This window comes from Porites lutea, chromosome 11 (genome assembly GCF_958299795.1).
Source record: "Porites lutea chromosome 11, jaPorLute2.1, whole genome shotgun sequence".
NCBI lineage: Eukaryota > Metazoa > Cnidaria > Anthozoa > Scleractinia > Poritidae > Porites > Porites lutea.
The window spans coordinates 27,770,767-27,778,497 of record NC_133211.1 but is presented as its reverse complement, the minus strand read 5'-3'; positions in this window follow the sequence as shown (position 1 = coordinate 27,778,497).

Sequence of the window (7,731 nt, the reverse complement as noted above, 5' to 3'; positions counted from 1 at the left end):
TGGCCCCTCCCTTCATATATTACACTAACGTATTATCATGTCTTCATTAGATGCATTTCAGTCAAGATTCTGGCAGGAAAAAAACCTGTCGCACTAGTGCCAGGCGTAACGTACGAGATGTTTTTTTAATATAACTAAGATCAAGTCAGGTCTGCTGAACATTCCGGCATTCACCTTATAATTATTTTCTTAAAATGCTATAGGACCAGTCGTAAAGAAAAGAATCATATTGTTAAGACATTGTGTCACTGTTAGTAGACAGAATATGACCATCCTAGTTGTAGCTACACCATATTTGTCGTTATCAAGTGTCAATCAAATTAACAGCAGCCGGTCTACATACAAGACTCTGCATCCGATCAATTCTGTAGCAGAAATCTTCGCACGTTTTTAGAAATTTGTTTCGAAATTCCGTAATTGACCGAACACATTGAAAAGGCTTCGAAGAATCATCGGAAAACTTCGGAGACTACTCGGCATTATCTAAACTTCTTTCGTAAGACGCATTTAGCTACTAAGAGATACTATATTTAGGATATCTGACTCTTTCGCTCCGCTCATCCGTTAAATGTGGAGGTAAACTCTCAATAAGAAATTTCTGATCTTACCAAATCCCTATGTTATACCCCATATCTATATAATACTGTATCTAGAAATAGCACAATCCTGTTCGTCGTTAGACTATGTAGTTTGTATGACTTTTGTCAGGAGAAAATTTTTTCCCATTGATTTATGAGTTGCCACTAAGTCAAAACCTTTGACGATCAGCAAGATACTAGTTATAAGTTCACACCCTAATGATCTTATGCTTAAGCACATTAAAAGACACAAATAAAACAAACAAATAACAGCAAAATAAGCAACTTACTTCATTACACAGCAAAGATATCCCTCCCAAGTATTCCGAATCGCTTATCCACCCACCGTGCGGGCGACAACTTATTGAACCGGAACGAGACCGACTTGTTGGTATTGCAGGAAACTCCATGGTAAATATGCCTTTCTAAGGCTACGGTTTGCAGCGCACTTCTCTGTTTTTTTTTAAAAAACCTCCGTTTGATAGAAAAATTTAATAAAATGACGGATTATACAAGAAAATGGTGAGTAAATCTCTTCGGAACCGATAAACTAAATACAGTACTTTTCCACAGAAACATATGCTTTTCTGATAAATAATTGACTATCCAGTAATCGGGACTCTAATTTGACGACGAATTAAAGTGAGTCGTTTTTGAATCAACCTCGTAATGACTATTGTTAAAATGCCACTAAATATAGGTTCAAAAGAAAACTTTGACAATATTTAGACTAAAAATTGAGGAACAAGCTGGCATCAAAAATTAAACGAAAACTTAGTTTGACACATTCGCAGCCGTACAAAACAAGGATTTATCAAAAGAACTTTTCGTTTTAACCGAACACAATTGTCGCTAATAGCATCTGCGAAAAGGTGTTTAGCAATGCATGAAAATAATGGGCAAAACAGTGAAGCTAACATAAAATCATATTCTTCTTTGAACAAAACATAAAGGGGAAAATAAACTAAAACGGGAAAAGGAAGAGGCAGACTTTAGGTTCGCTGCATGAGTTAAGTAAGGAATAACATGGGATGAACTTTGTCTTTCACGAACGTTTCGGACTCACTATCGTTGTGGAAACATTAATTCAAATTAAGAACGACCTTGGATCTACTTGACTGAAGGTGCTTAATATTTCACATGTTTTGGGTTACGTTCTAAGTGAGAGAAGAGAAAAAAACTATTGAAGTTTTCGGAGATTTGCATTACAGGAAGCCCTAAATTGACCGCCGTTTAGAATCTACTTAACTCTGCATCACGACCGACCTAACTAGTGCTACAAGGATTTTTTGAACTGCTGAGGCTTTCTTGACCAGGTACTGGATTGCCAGAAAGTAAGATAAGTGATATTAAGTTTTTAAATGAAACCAGAGCCTTTTTGTTTTAAACAAATAGCTAAAAAAACGTGATGTTTTCCTAGCGACGACCAACCGAGAGACTTTTAACTACGCAAGTTTAATGAACAAGGTCAGACAGGTGCAAGTCATTTTTTTAAAATTATAATGCTTATTATGTGATCAAAATTCAAATTAACTACTCCAATACCGAGTTAATACGGAACACAATCACTTTGTACAAACTCTTCTCAGCTTGTCGTGTTTTACTCAATTTACATTCACCCTGGCGTCGTGTTATAAAACGCCCACTGGCGACTGATTCAGTATGTGAAGATTTTTGTTGTCTTGCTCCAAAATCCTAAATTAGAGGCCTTTTTCTTATATTTTACCTCCACGGTCCCTTCACTCTCTTTCTCTTTAACCTAACAGTTAGGCTTTTTAAGCTGGAGACTGTTAGCCGAAAGGGTTTCATACAATATTGTTTGCCCAAAATGTCGTACGGTAATCCCTTTAGCGGCGTGCTCTTGTTAAGTTTGAATTGTAGTTAAATTTCTCTTATACTTCAGACCTTGGCCAGATAGTTTCCTCTGGTTTTGTAAGGTGGCGCTTGTGTGTTATCAGTCTTCTTAGATCTACACATGACTGTGCCAAAGCACTGGATGAGAAAAATCAGATTACAGCACGGCATTTGGCTATGTATCATTTAACTGTTTGCTGAGGGAGTTGTTTGCTGTTGGTGTATTAAAGAGGGAATTTGCTATCCTGGTTAATAGAATCTACTTGACAGATCGCTGGCACAGGAGAATTATTGATGGACAGTCATCTACTTGGCAACCTGTTTTGTCTGTTGTACCTCAAGGGTCCATTTTGGGGCCGTTCTTGTTTATCACCTATATAAACAGTGCCCCAAGTGTTACTGACGCTAGAAGTACTACAGTTCCGTTATATGCAGATGACATGAAATGTTATAGAATAATTACTGATTATTCTGATGAAAAAAAAGTGTAAGCAACTTGCTATTACAAAGAGAAGGAATATCCTTCAGACGTCATACACAGTGTCATACAATCTGAACAGATCGCGAATTACAGATGTAACAACTGAGAAAGATCTTGGTGTCCACATTTCCTCAACACTATCATGGAATGATCATATTGACCTTATCATCAGTAGAGCAAATAAAATGCTTGGCGTTATTTATAGAACGTGCACTAATGAATGTGACCAATTAACTTTGTTTACCGTTTGGTACGTCCACAATTAGAGTTCGCTTCACAAGTCTAAGTCATCTTACACTAAAGGAAAAATCATCGCCATAAAGCGCGTTCAAAGTCGCGCAACCAAACTTATTTTGAAGTGTGACTTTACAATACCTTATCCTGAACGTTTCGTCAAATTAGGTCTTTTGCCTCTCGAGTTTAGAAGAGAAGTTTTAGATTTATGTTTTTTTTCAAATGTCTTTGTGGACATATTGACTTTGACGTATGTTAGTTTCAAGTCCTCTAGGTATAGCATGGGAAACTCAGAAGCAGAACTTTCCAAGGTTCGCTTTAGAACAGATGTTTTTAAATTTTCATTTTTTAATCGCATTGTAGATTTATGGAATGGCCTTCCTGTAGCCATAAGAATAACTGATCAGTTATCTTTGTTTAGTAACAATATATTGATAACTAATTCCAATAAGGAAAGATTTTTATTGTTTTTTTTTTTTAACTATTTTTAGCATAGGTGATTTTCTATTCTATCTAATAAGCTCATAAACAAATACCAATCGCTTCGTCGAAATTTAATTAGGATTAGAATTTTCTTGTATATAGTTTTTTATATTTTATTGTTTATTCTAGGCAGTTTACTCTTACTTGGAACCCTCGTGTTCTGTATAAACTGTCCTAATTATACAGATATCACTTTTATAATATTTGGTTTTCTTCGATTTTATAGCGAAATTCGTTGTTTCGCGCTGTGAATTTTGCAAACTTCAAACATATGGATTACTGGGTTTTTCTGTTCCGTCAATCATCTTAGCAGACCTCTTAGGAAACACACGTTTAATTGCACGAGTTCAAAAGGTCATGGTTTGTGATTCGTGATTTTGTGGATTTCGATCGTTTTGTTTGTTTCGTGTTTCAAGGTTCGTTGCTTTGTGATCGTCCTGTTTCGGGCAATAATCGACTAGTTATAAAGTTTGCGTCCTGCCTTCACTAAAATGATTGACGGAACAGAAAAACCCAAAATCCCTTCGAAGTTTGCAATACGCGCAGCCTGATACAACGAATTTCGCTGTAATTCTGTTATTTTGATTATCTGTGTAATGAATTGAATAAATAAATAAATAAATAAATAAATAAATTTGCAAATAATATAAATAAATAAGAAAACAAATAGATAAACCCTTTACCAGAGAACGTTTTATATTTAAGATGCGTTAAGCACGCTTTGTCTCAAAACCGTTGGCCAATTAACTGAATTAATCATAAAGTAGGGCATAAAGCGACAATCTGTAGATGCCATCAAAAGCAGTTGAAACCTGATCGTTTTAAAGATAGCAGAAACCAGGCCACTGCACGTTCAGCCAAGCAGCAACAAATAACTGTAACGTTTGTTTTGCCGGTGAGGCACGCATGCGCAACAAACTATCACCTCTGCTTCCCTGTGGCCACAGAGAACAGGTTAACAATTCGGTCTATTGCAGTCTTTGCTGAGATTATAAGGCGTGCGATACATGCATGTTTTAAGTCGATAGTGAATGTAGAGGGTAAATTTCAGTTGTTGCATATTAACCCTGTAATATCCCTCCCATCGACCTGCTCTTCAGTAGCGTAGCCCACAAGGTAAGAAAAGCAAACAAATTGAGTTACTGAAAATACACACCTCCCTTGCCACCCATAACGGTGAAATTACCCAGGGCCCAGTTGTTCGAAGGCCGATTAGCGCTTAACCCGGGGTTAAATTTAACCCGGGTTTCTCTTTCTTGTGTTCAAAAGCATTTTCTCGGATAATTTTCTCTGTTATATTTAGAGCTTTCAATCATCAACTTGTAGACCAAAAGAATTAAAACTGAAGCGTTTTTTAAGTTTTCAAATTTGAATTCAAATCTCGCACTAACCCTGGGTTATCTAAACCCGGCTTTGAACAACTTGGCCCAGGTGTTTATATTCCGGGAATCTATCTGTAATAGTCACCTTAATAATAATAATATTTATTGATTTGTATTGCGCAAATATCAATCCAGGGAAAGAAATTTTCATCTGCGCATAACATTGACTCAACAAAATCCTAAAATCCTAGTACATATTCCAAAAACAAAATTTACAGATCGTTCCTAAAAATTAGTAAAAATAACAATTTAAAAAAAAAAAAATTAATCTTTAAAATCCTATATACAAATCCTTCTTAATAAAGAGAATAAAAACAATAAATTAGCTGGGAAACGCCTTCTGAAATAAATGAGTTTTAAGAGCCTTCTTGAAAGCATTAACTGAAGATATATTTCTAATAAAAAAGGGAAGATCGTTCCATAATTTAGGGGCAGCCATATAAAAAGATCGGTCACCAAGCGTGGAAAGAGACTTGCATGGTGGAATGTTAAGAAGTTTGCCGTTATTTGATCTAAGATAGTACCTACCCCCTGTGTCTTTCGGTGATACAAGTTCGGAAATGTAAGTCGGAGCAAGTTTATGAATGACCTTAAAAGTTAACAATAAAATTTTAAAAACAATTCGATATGCTACGGGTAACCAGTGTAGGGCTCTGAGCAATGGTGTAATATGACAAAATTTACTTTCGTGAAATCAGGGAATTTTTTTTTTCACCTTGTTATCAGGGAAGCGACTGTTTTCGAGAGCAACCTCGTAATATTTCTTTGTTTGCAGGGAATGGGAATGCACGTCTATTTATGATTGATAACCTAGATGCTGCCATACTATAATCTACACAATTTTTATACTAAGAAGCAGGTTTATGTTGAAATGTAATGGAACAAGCGACCGCTATGAAGTATTTTGACTCTTAACCGACCTGGTCAAGTTGCCTGTTTATTATCGACAAACTACTTTGAATACAAATTGAACTTTTTACACGGGGGCGAGGAAAGGCTCTTTTGCAAGATCCCTAACATTGCAGTGATTTAAAATTCATCGGATAAAATTCTTGATACTGTGTCGTTGTTCATGAATTAGTGAGCAGAAAAGTATCTAGAAAACCGTAAACCTTGCCGTTTGTGGCATAAAAGAATAATGACACTTCTTTTAAATCTTAACGAGACAGAAGAGTCAATAATTTCAATTAACCTAAATCAAATGTGCACACAATTATCGACTAACTCAAACGTTACATCTCTTATTGGACAAGGTAATACATCACTGAAACTTCTTAAAATTACTACTCAGTAGTTTTAAATAAAGGACATATGTCACTAGAATTAAGTTTCTTATAAGTCAAAGCTGCAGGAAACACGTAAGAGCTAAGGTCATTAAGGTAAGTCCATGACACAAAATCACACTACGATGGAATAGCATTCATTCTATTCAGTCCGACGAATTGAAAAGTATGAACTTCTAGAACAACATCTTTTTAGAGAAGAGCTTACTTTGAGCTAAGTAATAAACGGAAACTATTTCGCACCTTTTCGTCCTGTGTCAAGTCATCTTCAGTCATTGCAGCCGGAACTGCTGAGCCTCGTCTTGCTGAGAGGTAAACTTTCAGCGCTGATTCAGAGTTGAGCGTCATTTTCTTATTGAGTCCCGGTTTATCGACCGTTGAAGGCATAACTGACAGCAAAATAGCCGTTCACATGAACGAATGTTTAACCAAGACGAAATAAAAATGAATGGTTGATTCGACTGATTTGTGAGCTCCAGAATGACTATAAACCAAATGAAGTTCGCGGCTAGGATACCGGCGGCGTACAAAAAAGGTAGCTTTCCGGCGTTTACGATACAGTAACTTCGATCTTAACTTTGTTACCCATAATTCGACAAAAGTTGGAACAGAAAGGACACCGCAGAAAGCAGCCCCTACCGGGCCAACATCGACTAAAGTTTGATTCCTTAATTCACGAGATTAAATTTTGACTGTCCTTTCTTCGCGACAAACCAGGTCATATTGGGTTAAAACCCCAAAGATTCATAAACGGATATATTTGATTAGGAAGGTCACTTAAATTTATTTGCATTGAAATTTAATTAAACTAGGCGGACAAAAATCTTTACAGCTAATTGAGGTTTTATTAACATAGCTGGAGGGAACTTTTATACAGACAGATCTTTTAAGACAAAAAAAGACTTTTCGCTTGACACTACAAATAGAAAGTTTTTTTGTTCTTGTTACTTTAAGTAAGCAGATGCTTACTTATGCCGTTGATCCGTTTTTGAATAGTTTTACGAGTACAGGGCTCTGACCCTAACAACAGCAAACATTACTAAACCTCAGTAAACTAATTTGCTCATCTCTCTTCTTTTGCGGTGCCGCTGCCGCTGCCGCTTATATTTTGTCTATGAACGCTGCTTTTGTTCAGGAATACCAAAACCCCGAGTGCAAAGTCCTGATCATAGTACTAGTCCTGATTTTATTTTCCAAACACTCGGCAGATTCGCTTGATCACGGCAAGATTTGCGGATGTTAAAAATTCAAGCTAGACTGCAAAACAGTCGGGGTTTTTTCTCAAAATCAGTAAAGAAATCGCCCAGTATCGCTCTCTGTTTTCAGCCTCGTTGCCAACCTTTTGTTTGACTGCTAGCGCGTAGGTACTTGAATACGGAAAAATACGGGCTGATTCGAGGGATTGTTTTATTGTGGAGCCGCTAAAACCTCTTTTC